Raw genomic sequence first — 14534 nt, 5'->3', positions numbered from 1 at the left:
TTCCTCTACTGGGCAAGCTCCAAAAATCTCCCTCCCTCTCCTCCCCACCCCGCTACATACAAACATACAAACACTTTTGAAACAGATATTGGAAGATATTGATCCATTGGGGCAGTTATAACCTAAGGGTTATCCAGGCACCTACAAGCAGTAGCTACATAAGTGTCACTGGAGAAATTCCAACCCTTCCTCAGTATCCCATCCCTCTTCCTTCAAAGCATATGTGCTCCACCACGGAACTGACCAGTGAGTAAGATCTCCATAGTTCTCCTTTTTGTTTTGAGTGGGACACAGTGAATTCCCTAGGATGAGTAGGCATCAATACGTTGCAACAGATCATAGATCTCATGTTACCTTCCCCTATTCCTTCTTCTAAAATCCCCTGCTACTGGTAAACTCACTACATCGTTTCATTCACCCAGGTCTGCAAACTCAGAGTCAACTTTGATTCTCCACTCTTCCTCACTCAAAACGTTGAATCCGTTGTCATCTCTACCCGCACGTTTCTCACATCTGTCCCCTTCTTTCTACTCACACTACCATCACTCTAATCCAAGCTCCTATCACCTCTGACCTGGACTATTACAACAGTCTGCTAACTATACCCTCTGCCTCAACTCTCTTCTGTCACCATCCATCCTCCACACAGTAGCCAAATTGATTTCTTAAAATAAATGTCTGATCATGTCACTCACTCCACTTAATAAACTTCTAGTGGGATCATATTAGCTTTGGGATCAAATATTATTTCATCTTTTCCTCATCCTTTTAAAATATGTGTTTTTGTATAAATTCTTATCATTCACAAATTATTAATGTTGGGGTGTGTGTATAGCATTTATAAATAATTAAATTTATACACAGGGTGTTTATTCAAAAGTATTTACTGACAGGAACACACAATCAAAACAGTTTAGAGACCACTAGTATGTGCAATGTTACAGTCACAATCCCCTACCTCTCCAGTGAAGAGAAGATACATTTTCTCATCTCTTCATTATAACTATACGGCATTCAGTTTTTATCGTTACATTGTTCTTCTTTCTAATGTACTGAATAAAGTCTTAAAATAAATATTTGGAAAGGCATGGTGACATAGTCTGGTTTTGGAATTTGTGGCTGAGAGGGAACAAACAGGGTGAAAATTACTTTATGGGGTGTTCCCTAAAAAGACATATAAAATTTATTTGTTTTTTAAGAAATTGAAATTCACTAAGAGAACCTGCTATTTCTTTGCAGGAATCCTTTTTTGATCTTTTTAAAAAATATATCATGAAACTTTCTACCTTCCCCATTTATCTTTTGAGTACATCTGGATTTTTATGTTGGGTCTGTTTTAAAGTGAGATGCACCTGTGCTTTAAGTTCAGCTAGAAATGATCAGATTACTTATGCTATATTTTATGGTAACAGCACCTTGTATGCTTTCCCCAACCCACCCCCTCCTTTTTCCCCAATGGAGTTTTTTGACCAGCAAAATCTTTATATCACTTTAATTAATTAATTTACATATATGCAAACTATAGCTTTTCCCAAAGCTAGCATTTCATTGTATACACCAAGATCTTTCACAGGGCATAAAGGGTCTATACAAACAGTGCCAACCATCTTAAATACATTCTAAATTAAATTATGACTTGTCATGTTTCATTACAGCTTAATTTATGACTGTTTGCTTAAGCCCTTGTCTTCAATCCAGCACTGGTGCCATAATTCTTGATGTGAGCATCGTAGTCACTGATTTACTTCAATGTAAATGTGATTCCCTGTTTGCACATATACAGACCATCTTGGTCTATGGCTCCTGATTTACTTTGAGCTAGACGTTGTTGTTTCATTACTCTAGCTCTCAACTACTCTAGTCTGTCACCGAATTTAGCATCTTCAAAAGGAACACAAATGAAGAATCTTTTTCCTGTCCTTCATGTCTACTGATTTTCTACATTTAGACTTGTTTGAAGTTTTAAAAGTATACCAAAACTGCACAGCAGTTCTTAACATTGTTTCTTAGAAGGTGTATATATATATGCATGTATGTGTGCGTGTGTATATATTATACATATATATTAGACATATTCTAGATATTCTAGGTATATTCTCTCTTTACATACACACACGTATATATATTTAAATATCAGTGGATTTCTACCCACTTCCTATTCCTTGAAAGTTTATATATTACTTATTGTCATTAGACTTTGGTACCATCTAAGAATTATTTGAGAGATTCACTGATTGCATATTTAGCCTAGAGTAGCAGTTCACAAAGTCTGCTAGGAGGTCTGTAAGGTTCAGAAATATTTTCATAATCCTAAAATATTTTAATTTACAATATGATCAATATTGATAGATATGATACACATGAACAAAAACTCTTTGTAGATGGTCCTCAATAACTTTTACAAGTGTAAAGGAATCCTGAAACCAAAAAAAGTTTGAGAGCAACTAATCTTGAGTTTTGTCTGTCCAAGTAAACTAGGAGCAACTAATAGTGACCTAAAGAGTGATATAGCAGACAGGAAACTGAAGGAAAAAGATATAAGTGCTTTATTGTTTGGGCTCTGTATTGTCAGCAATACACTTTAGTGTGAGCCCTATGTTTGTTGACCATGCCAATGGAGATAACATCTGTGGAGCTGAAGATGACAGTCTGAATAAGCTGGCATTGAAAAAGAAGCTAAGTAAAATCTGGCAATGGCAATTACAGTTTCAATCAGAACTGTAATTCTTGTTTAAATCTCTGGTAACCATGTATTCAAGTATCTTGTTGTTGTGTCATTTTTTTCTGACTGGGTTTGAGTACATTAAGAAACCTTGGCTCATAAAAAAGTATTTTATCCAAATATGAAGTACTTCAAGAAAACAAAAATTAATGTTTTTTATATTGTTTCCTCATGTCAGAAACTCAGATTCTAGCTTCAATTGTTCTTCATTGAGCACCTTTAATGAAAAAGGACAGTCAGCAAGTTAGTCAACAAGCATTTATTAAATGCTTACTATACTGTAAGGCACTGTACTAAATTCTGGGAATTCAAAGAAAGGATAGCAACCATAATCCATTAGGAAGTTTCTATTTGCAGGATAATATACTATATAATATATATATATATATATATGACCTGGAAGCTTTTGGTGATAGAATTCTCTTTAATTAAAAAAAAAAATAAAAGGTTTTAAGAAAGAAATTTCAGCATTCAGATCTCTGTGCAAAGTAAGTGCTTAATATTTTTTTCATCCATTCATTCATATTCTAAACCCAAGAGTCTGCGATTTTAGTGGCCTTATGGAATCTTTTCATAGAGCAGTATTCTGACTTCCATTCAAAGCACACAAGACAAGTCTGGGGTCAATAGGCAGGTTTCAAGAAGAGCATCAAGTTCTTGAGCCTGTGTCAAGGAAGGCAAATAGTATTGATGAACAGCCTTGCTTGGCATGGCAGAAAACAATGACACCTGTATTGACATTTGGAAATTCTTGCACACATCTGAATGTTTTCTGGCTTCCTCGTTTTAAAGTATCTAAATGAATTGTTATTTTAAACCTCATCAATTATGAATCTTTCTCCTGACATATAGAATTGTTGACATGTAACTTTAGTATAGTTGGCTCTCCTTAAGGTGAAAGAACAGCTAGGAGCTAGAGATCTAAGAATGGGGTGAGGTTTCACTGAGAACTTCTTTAGGTAACATTCACCTAATATCGTTTCATCACGGTTGTTCTATTTCTCCCCCAACATCAAGATTTCCTCCTCAATTTCAGTTATTTTAATATAGTTTTTAATCATACCTTAACGCACCATCCTTTTACTGGGAATTGAGAATAAAAATGGCCTGGTTTCTTGTTTGTTTGTTTGTTTTGGCCACACTAGGAAATGGAAGGTTTGAGGTTTGAGTCTGGCTACTAGGTAGCTTCAGGCAAGTCATTTTAAATTCTATGGGTCTCAGTTTCCTCATCTGGAAAATGAGGGTGTTGTATGGACTAGATTCAAAGGTTCACTTGCAGTTTTTTGTCACTTGATCAGAAGAGATCTGGAATAACAGAATAGGCTTTACTGGAGGAAAGTGTCTAAGATGTTCACAATAAGAACATCTAATGATAGTCTGAGAACTCTATCTCTTGATAGGTCATGCTGAATGCCAAAAGTCGTCTCCAGAATATTTGTGATACTTTGGGAAATGCACTTACTCTTTTATCACTAGTGAAAAATGAATGATATTAATCTAATGCCCCAAAGAAATATAAGTCAGAGACCTGAAAGAGTGAACATACTTTCCCACAGTATCTCCCTTACATGTCAGGAGCTGCTTATTCATGACAAGGGAGCTTGCCATTCATTCCTAAATTCAGAAAAGAGAGATAAGGACAAAGTCATTTTTTAAAGCAAACAACTGAAAATGAACTGATTTTCTGACCAGGAGACATAGAATATCCTTTCCTCCTACTGTCTCAAGCCACAGAAACCATGTCTTGGAAAAATTCCTTTGCATGGAAGGAAGCCTTTTCCCTCCACCCAGAAAAATTGTGAATTGTGCTTACTGGGGAGGAAGGGGTGGGGCAGGGAACCTGACCATCCTTGGAAGTAGAGCTAGCAAAATAACACTTGCAAGTACCCTATGTACAAGAGAGAAATAGATCTAAAACACCAAGTGGAGTTAAAACTTCCTCTCATGACAAAGATAATAAATGACTGAATTGTAGACAATTTTCAAACCCATAAATTTTAATTTTGTCAATTGGAAATAATGTTATGGCCTGCAGCCGTAACCATTACCATGGATTATCATTCCTCTTGGGCAATGGTTTATTGGTTATGTTTAGCTTTTGAATCTGAAGTGCTATGATGACTCATAGTAATTGTACTAATTAGCCTCTTGGAAAAAATGACTCGGCATACTTCTATTTCTGGCTTCATCCTAAGAAGGAATAATCTTTGTGCAAAAAGCCAGATCTGTTGATGGTATAATGGATAATTAGCCAATGACACAATTCCTTCAACGAAAGAGAAATATATGAAAATCTTGTTGCCAGAGTAAATTTTATATTAGTGTAAGAACAAGGGCCAAGAAACTGTATCCCAACATGAGTATCTACCACAAGGCTATAAGCTAGCTCAGACATAGTTCGATAAAGTTTTCACAGAATTTTCTTTACAACAGCCCTTCAGGGTGTAATTATCCATATTGTACAATACAGTTGAGGGAATAAAGCTTAGGTTAAGTGTCCTGCCCAGAGTCATACAGCTAGCTGCAACTGGAATTCAAGCCCAGGTCTCTTGACTGTAGATCCAACACACTTCCCACTACATTACATTGCCTTTCTCTTGAATTGAACTGATTTGTATATATGCCTCCTTTTTCTTTATTTTAAGCTCAATTTGGCACAGTGGACAGAGCATTGGGCTTGGAGTCAGAAAGATCTGAGTTCAAATCTAGTCTCAGAAACTTCCTAACAACGTGGCCTTGGGCAAGTCCTTTAACCTCTGTTTGTCACTAGAGAAGGAAATAACAAATCACTTGAGTATCTTTGCCAAGAAAATCCTACAGTGTGGTCCATGGACTCACAAAGAGTGGAACACAACTGAACAACAATAACAACAACAAGCTGCATAAACTGAAGTCAATTCAATTTAGTGGAAATTTAATTTTGTATTAGGCACAAGAGATGCAGTTCAGTATTTCAATGGATCTGTAATTTCATCAATGCTTTTTACCTTCACTAGTACAGATCAAACCTGTCCAGGAGAGCTTATCCTGTGCAAACCTCCCTCCCCCCTCTCCAAAAAAAAAAAATCTAAATTTTTTTCCAATTAGCAAGCATTTATTTTTTTTCCTCTCTACCACTCCCATCCCACATTGCCCCCTCATCAAAAAAAAAATCCTTTTAAAAAATATAAATAGCCAAGTAAATGAAATTTCCACATTTATCATGTTCAAAAGTGCAGATCTTATTCCATATCCTGAGTTCATTACCTCACTTTAGGAGGTGGAGAACATTCTTCTTTCTCAGTCCTATGGGATTGTGGTTAAATATTGCATTGATCAGAATTCTTAAGTCTTCCAAAGTTTATTTGTTTTAGAGAGTTATTACTGGATAGATAGAGGAGGAATGTTTGACTTATATCTGCAAATTTCTTTCAAAATTTGTGATAGCTTGTCCCAATTATCGATTTCCTTTGAACTAATCTCAATATTTGGTGACAATAGCTTATTATTAAATAGGTTGGACTGAATTGGCCTCAATTGCAAGATATTCCTCCTTTTTCTTCCTTCTTCTGGTGGCATTATTATTATAATTTTTTTTTTTTTGCAGGGCAGTGAGGGTTAAATGACTTGCCCAGGGTCACACAGCTAGTATCTGAGGTTGGATTTGAACTCAGGCCTTCCTGAATTCAGGGCCAGTGCTTTATCCACTGCACCACCTAGCTGCCCTAAGTGGTATTATTTTTTTAATGAAATGAGATAATACTTATAAAAAACTTTTGCAAACTTCAAAGCAACTATATAAATGCTATTACTGCTACTATTGCTGCTGCTGCTAACAAACAACAACAACAGGATTGCCATCTGATTTTGTACAGATAGCTAATCTGGAAATGCCCACCTCTCCTATCATTGGCATTTGGTCATTCTTTATTTTTAGAATATTATCAGTCAATCAGCCAATCAATAAACAATTATCAAGTACTACTGCTTGCTAGGTGCTGTGATTATTGCTAGGGAAACAAAAAGAAACAAAAGACAGTCCTTGCCCTCAAAGAGCTTATCATCTAATGGGGGGGGAAAGACAACATGCAAACAAATATATACAAAGCAAGTTATTTACAGTATAAATAGGAAATAATTAACAGAGGGAAGGCACTAGAATTAAAAGGAGTTAGGGGAAAGCTTCTTCTAGAAGACAGGATTTTAATTAGGATTTGAAAGAAGCCGAACAAAGGAAGGGGAGCATTCCAGGTATGCAAGGAAAGCCAGAGAGGTCTAGCTTTATGAATTAATAATTAATTAATTAATTATTATAATTATTAATTAATTAATAATTCCAATCATTCTGGAATGCAATTTGCAACTGAACTAAAAGTTTCTAAATGGTATAAATCCTTTAACCTAGTGGTGCCACTACTAGGCCTAAAACTCGAAGTGATCAAAGAAGTACAAAAAGGAACCCTATATACAAGAATATATATAGTTGTCCTTTTTGAGATGACAAAGAATTGAAAAATGAGGGAATATACATCATTTGGGGAACAGCTGAACAATTTATGATATATGACTGTGAGGCAATAATATTGTTCTGTAAGAAATTATGAAAGGGAAAGTTTCAGAGGAGTCTGTGAATATTTGTATGAACTGATATAAAGTAAGAACCAGGAGAAAAATTTATACAATAGCAATATTTTTTAAAAGAACAATTTTAAAGACTCTGATCAGTGCAATAACCAGTAAAATTGTAGAAGCCGGGTGATGAAGCATGCTTCCCACCTCCTAACAGAAGTGATGGACTTGATGTAGGAGGCAAAAAGGCGTTAATAGAAAAACCTAAGATCCAAGCTCTAATTCAGATATTAGCTCCAAAAGGGAGTTAGACCCCAGTTAATGGATAGCTTATGCCAGGTTCTCATACCCACAGTGATCAGTACCCATAAAAAATGGGTCGGGTCAAATAACAATAAAGGAAACAACAAGGGTATAGAAATTCTAAAGAAAAATGATTCTATTTTGAAACTAGCCATGGGAATCAGAAAGAAACATGCACAGAAAAGGCCAAATTTGTCCCCAGATTCACCTTATGACATGTAAACCCTCAAAACACACCTCCACTGAAAAAGGTACCGGCCTTGGGGGTTGGCTTAGGACCCCAGGAACTCCAAATTAGGATAAGCCCTCCCCTGAAACACCCCAAGGTGAAGATTATTATAATGAGACTGATAATCAGTTTATCTATACCATAAATATAACTGTCTTTTCTTTTACTATTCAAGAGAAATCTTTCCACTATTCTGGTTCTCTCCCTGTGGTCACTCACAGTATTGCAATAAAACTTGGTAAACTGAGTCACTGAGTCTTGTAATTCTTTTGGGATGACTCACGATCAGTCAGACCCCAAATTCCATCCCACATCAGACTCGAAGTACAGAATGAAACATATACTTTTTGCACCTGGTCAATATGGGAATTAGTTTTGCTTGACTATGCATATTTGTTAAAAGGTATTTTTTTCTTTTTCAAAGTGGAAGGGAGATAATTTTTGCTCATTGAAAAAAGATAAATTTAAAGACAGACTAAATGTATAGACACAACAGAGTTTGAAGTGGTAAAAGCAGGAAGAGGAGGAAAAGGAGGAGGTGGAGAAGAAAGAGAGAGAGGGAGGGAGGAAGGAAGGAAGGAAGGAAGGAAGGAAGGAAGGAAGGAAGGAAGGAAGGAAGGAAGGAAGGAAGGAAGGAAGGAAAAGAAAAAAGGAAGAAAAGAAAAAAGGAAGAAAAGAAAAAAGGAAGAGTAAAGGAAGGAAGAAAGAAAGAGAAAGAGGGAAAGGAAGGAAGGAAGAGAAAGAAAGGAAGGAAGGAAGGAAGGAAAGAAAGAAAGAAAGAAAGAAAGAAAGAAAGAAAGAAAGAAAGAAAGAAAGAAAGAAAGAAAGAAAGAAAGAAAGAAAGAAAGAAAGAAAGAAAGAAAGAAAGAAAGAAAGAAAGAAAGAAAGAAAGGAAAGGAAACTAAGAAACAAAGAAAGAAAATCTCTTTTTAGAACTCAAGGTCACTTCCCTACCAAGGAGGCTTTCTAGTAGGACTTTAAGAAAGACATATGTTGGGGCAGCTAGGTGGCACAGTGGATGGAGCACCGGCCCTGGATTCAGGAGGACCTGAGTTCAGATCTGACCTCAGATACTTAACACTTACTAGCTGTGTGACCCTGGGCAAGTCACTTAAACCCAATTGCCTGACTAAAAATAAAAAAGAAAGACATATGCTGTAAATAATTTATTCAAAAGTTTAGAAAAGTCTAAATTACTACCAGACAAAGCTTGAAAGTTCTGAAAATCATACCTTTAAGATTTCTCAGCTACCTATATGCTTATTGGAGTTGAGGCATTTTTAGTACAATTTTGGAAATGTTGACTGTTCAAAGGCAGCAACTTTCCTATTCTCAGGCCACTTTAAAGTTAGATCAGGAAGAGATTTTATGAATGAAAAATCACCTGGTTTAAGTGCACATTCCTTCTCCCGGTTTTTGTTGTAATTGATAATGTTTTGCTAAGGAATTTTGCTTTAGGCAATACTGAGCTTTTAGAGGAAAGTTGTGCAGGTTGAATTTCATCTTTTCTCCTTGAGTTTGGTGTCCACTCTCTTGTAAAATTCAAAAAGGAGTTTTGGCCTGGCACGGGCAGCTCTACAAGGCCAACAGCTGCCCTCTAAAGCAGATAGCTGCTGGTGCTTCAAGGGAGGTAAAGTAAGGTGGAAAGATCTCACCATTTGTAGGCAAAAACTCTGCCATTTACTATGATGTTGGGCAAGTCACTTAATCTCTCTGAGCCTCAAATTTCCTCACCTGTACAGTGAAGGCATTGAGCTAGATAGCTTGTGATGTCCTTTCCCATTCTATGCTCTGATTCTTTTGGGAGTAGTTTACTCCAAAACTACTGCTTTTTTCTTCTTCTTCTTTTTTTTTTCCAAAAGTCAGGAAACCAGATGGAAGATAATTGGTTTTGTTCTTATCTTTAGATGGCTAGACTCATTAATTTAAGCCACAAATGTGGGTCTTCTTTCCACCTGGGATATATCACCAAAAAATGTCCCTAGTCCCAACAAATTAGGCCATGCAGTTTAGAGTTCATGCCCCGGGGCTAAGTTGTGTTGATTAGAGAATGAAATCAGGGGAGACATAGGCACTTTTGTAGGAAGTAGCAAAGCAGCCTAGAGACAGAGAGAGATTGAAGATAAGTGAGAGTGAGAAAGCTGGAGGAAGCAACCTGGATCACTTGTTTATGCAGAAGAGCTCTTGCCTTGGCAAGCAGAAGGGATGCCTCTTCATGAGAGACAGGGGCGAAGAAAGGGAAAGGCATCTGAGAAATATGAGATAAGGATGTGAGGAGAAGGGGGACCTCTCAGCAAGTAGCCTTATTTTTTTTTTCAGTGAAATACGAAACAAAGTTCTCAACTCAAGACAGTGGAAGTAGGGGAAACTATGGGATGGTTGAGGCACAGTGAAATTTTAGGGAACCTGCTGTTATGAGGGGGATAGTGAGTCAATGAGGGAGGTGGAAAAGGATTATTTTGCTGTAGTGTCAGCCCATGGAGATTTGTAGTGGACTTATTCGGCCCATTTTCATGATTTTCTCCAGATTTGTTCAGCAGCATATGAGTAGAATTGAAGATAAGGATAAGGGGGCAAGGGACTAAAGAGAAGAGGGTAGTGTAAAGTTAAGCTGGTTCACTAAGGAGTCAAGATGGGGAAGAGAGGAGAGTATAGCTAGTGTAGGGGAGATGGATTAGAAAAAGAACTGAGGGGGTGGGGAGACTGGAGGTCGTGATAAGGAGTAAAAACAGGGCTTTGGGTTGCAGAGGAAGATATAGAATCATATCAGATTGTGATCAGATAAGGAAACTTCAGAGTTCAAGAACACAGAAGTGGACTAAATAGTGGGTGATGGCAACATATGATCACTGTATTAAGGTGAAGTAGAGGAGTTAGGTTCTGGGAAGTGAATAAATTGAGGAAATGGGAGGTTAGAAGGTTTGAAGGAGTATCAAAGAATATGTATGTTTAAGTTTCCTAATATGAGGGCAGGCTTTGGAGAGAAGCTGAACTCACTAGGAAAGAAGGCAAGTATCCTGAAGATTGATAGATTATAATTACCAGAATTTTGTTTGGGTGGTGAATATAGATTGAGGGAGTCTCAAAGGAATACAGGTTACTCAGTGATGGAGGTAGAGGGAAAATTTAGAACTGGCAATGGGGAACATCTCATATTCTAACTTCTCAACCTTGAGTGAGTTGAGAGGAATGAGTAAAAATACAATCAGTATTGGAAAAAGATGGTCAGAGAGACTGGGTCATGAGAAAAGAAAATATTTAAAATTAAAGCAAGTTTGTTAGCTAAGAAGCAGACATTCCAGATAGCACACTAGAAGGTCTGGGTAGCTTTAGAATGGGACATTGACCAGAGATGAAGAAGTTGTGTTTAGGGGTCTAGGAATGAGCTTAAGAGACAAAGATTGGGGTTTAAATATTGACAATTGGGGATTCTGAATCACTGGGCTGGGTAGGAACAGGGTAGGTTTGTTAATCATTAAAGAATGAATTCAGGTGGGTTATCAACATCTCTATGAGTCTGACTTCAGGGTGGAGGTTTCTCAGGGTGTTAGGAAGCTCAGACAAGGGGGATTAGCTAGGGGAGGTGATGGAATGGTGTTTCATTCTTTCCCTTTCAGACAGTAGACCAAAAAGTTTACCTCTTCTACTTTCCACTCTTGCCCTGGTTTCAGGAACCATATGGATACTACTGTACTCCCATTGTGCCTGGACAGGGCATATCAATTGATTTTCTTTATGCATCAACTAAACATTCTATTTACTTACTTCACGGAAATTTCCTTAGCTGGCTACTACTCCCAAATATTTGTTGTCTTCTCTTACTTGAGTAAAAGTTTCCTGAGAGGACAGTGTCTGGCACATAGTAAGCACTTAATAAAGATTTTTTCATTCATTAATTTGAAACAGCATAAATCAGACACTGTAGGTGTAGGACTGGTACACTTGCTCTCTCCTCATTTTATAAGTCATTTTTTTGTGACTGTGATTTTAACTGACATTCTTTTTTCAGTGAAAGAATCAAATCATTGCAGGTATCTGTTTCATGCCCACATCCGGCAACAGCTTTTTTCTTCCTCATCACTAGTTGTCAAGGCCCTGCTGGATTGAGAAAACTGGAACTGGAGTATTGGTTAGTGGCCTCTTACTTCTTTGCTTCTCTCCTACACACCATCAGTTTTTAAGTGTTCTTTGTGTTTCTGGCTCGTTTTATACTTATAAGTCAGATATCATGAAAGACATGAATGTGTGTGTATTTGTAAGTATAAGACAGAGAGACAAAGAGGATGAGAGAAAGAGAGACAGAGAAAGAGAGACAGAGACAGAGAGAGGGAGACAGAGAGAGAGAGAGAGAGAGAGAGAGAGAGAGAGAGAGAGAGAGAGAGAGAGAGAGAGAGAAAGGAGACAGAGAAACAGAGAGAAATGTCTTTTCCTCATCACAGCTTTGAACCTCCATCCTTTGGTGCTATATTTTGTGTATTTGTGTTCTGTTGGCATAGTTCAATTATATTTATAGACCATTAGACCTAACCTACACTCACTTTTGGACCTATATGTTCTCTAGCAGAAGTAAAAGAACGGCTTCTACTGACCTTTCTTAGAATTTTCCTAGGTATATGGCATATTGTCCTTCCATGCTCTGTGTACAAGGGACTCTGGGACAAGTGGTTGACAAATCATGCCAACAAGGGAAGCATAAATTCCTCTGCCTGTCTCTCAAAGTATAAGGCCTATATTTAGCTTTCTAACAAATAGCTTATGCTTTCTGTTCTACACAAAATCCCAACTTACCAATCACAGCTTCATTTCTTATTCAGAATCACTCCAGAGTCATATATCCCATATAGGGGATTATACATACATACACACACACACACACACACACACACACACACACACATATATATAAAATTGTCTATAATTACTCTTAAGCATAGCTTTCCTATTTGGTCTTAGATTTTCCCACCTCACTTTGGGTTAAGTAATCTATGTTAGGTTAAATAAGCTAAAAATCCCTGGATCTTTGGAAAAGCTTAATTGGGGTGCTTTCCTTTTTTAAAAAACTAGATTTTATATAGATATTTTTAGTTTTTATGTCATAAAGTTTCCCTGTTTCCATGTCACATACATAATCATCCCTTATAGCATATTTTATGAAAAAAATTAAAATCAAAAGAGATAGAAGAGAAAAAATGCAAAACGATTGAATACATTTGTAAGGATGGGGTCAAAACCACCCTAACCCATTTTAGTTCTGATGCATTAACAAGGTTGAGAGCATGTCTCAATGAAGCAATCAATCAAAGAACCTTAGACTGAGTGCCAAAAGGCCTTAAGACTGGAATGACACTGCACAAGAATTATGTTTGCCTAAACTGAGGAAACCTGATGATACCCCAGGGACCTTCTATAAATTATCAATAAAATTTAGAAGGGGTGAAATTCCAGAAATTAGAGTAAATGTAGACTTCTGGCTGAACCCCTGAAAAAAAATCTTCCCTTTGACCAGAGAAAGACCCTGCTAATTTTGAAGGATCTAAGGATGTTGAATCTCCCCATCTTCCCACTGATGTCCCAGAATCATACCCCTCGGACAGTGGTAGTTCCCATCTTCCCAATGCTCTCCCCAAAAGCACCCCCAGATCAGTCTGTGTCTATATCATCAGGAGCCAAGGAAAGACTAATACAAGACTAAACAAGGAGCCCACAAAAGAAGTTATATCATGCCTAAGGATAACTTCTCAACCACCCATGACCAGGAGAAAAGAAATTCCACAGCTAGGAATTAACTGAGTTACACAATTTTGCCATATGTGCTCTCTACACTTGATCCCACTTTCCTTCTGACTCGCTATGTACTGGAGTGGGAGTGTGCCACATACTTGGGAGGGTGGTAGTATGTTTTGTATTAACTGTTATTATTGTAGCACTTTAGTAAATAATCCTTTCTTTAATTTAAAAAAAATTAGTTTATGGAATTATAACATAGTACAATTTTTTAAAAAAGATTGCACATGTAATAATCCTTTCTTTAAAAGCAAACTATTGGGATAGTAGATTGTTCTCACTTGATAATCTTAGGGAGAGACAGATAGGTTGGAGTTTGAGCCAATGGAATTGGAGAATCACCCCTGACCTGCCAGGCTAACCCTAGATCCCTAAGGGATACAGCTAATCTGGCTCTGGAATCCCAACTCACAGGTGGGAGTGGGAATTGGGAGAAAGAGCCTCAGAGGTTATTCGGGCTATCCATCTAAAAAATCAGACATATTGAATGTTCCACAACCATGGACTCCACCTTCCCTGCAACTTCTACAAAGCATTGGGAAGAAGTGTCTTCTTAGAGCTCTTCTTTAAGCCAGATAAATGGCAGCTAGATAGCAATATCGAAAGAGTGCTGGGCCTTGAGTCAGGAAGACACTCCTTCAAATCCAGCCTCAGATACTAGCTGTGTGATCCTGGGCAAATCACTTAACTTCTATTTATGTCAGTTTCCTCTTCTGTAAAAAGGGGATGATAGTAGTGTCTCTACCTCCCAAGGTTGTTGTGAATATCAAATGAGATAATAATTATAAAGTGCTTTTCACAGTGCCTGGCACTTAGTAGTAAGCTTAATAGAAATGTTACCTATTATTGATCTTTGGGAACTAGCTTGTTCTTTGAAATTTTGTAACATTTATTTTCACTTTTTTTTAGTTATAGTTCTTTTCATTTGCATTGTGATAGTCATTGTGT

The sequence above is a fragment of the Dromiciops gliroides genome, chromosome 2, assembly GCF_019393635.1.
Source record: "Dromiciops gliroides isolate mDroGli1 chromosome 2, mDroGli1.pri, whole genome shotgun sequence".
NCBI classification, from domain to species: domain Eukaryota; kingdom Metazoa; phylum Chordata; class Mammalia; order Microbiotheria; family Microbiotheriidae; genus Dromiciops; species Dromiciops gliroides.
This window is presented reverse-complemented; position numbering follows the sequence as displayed.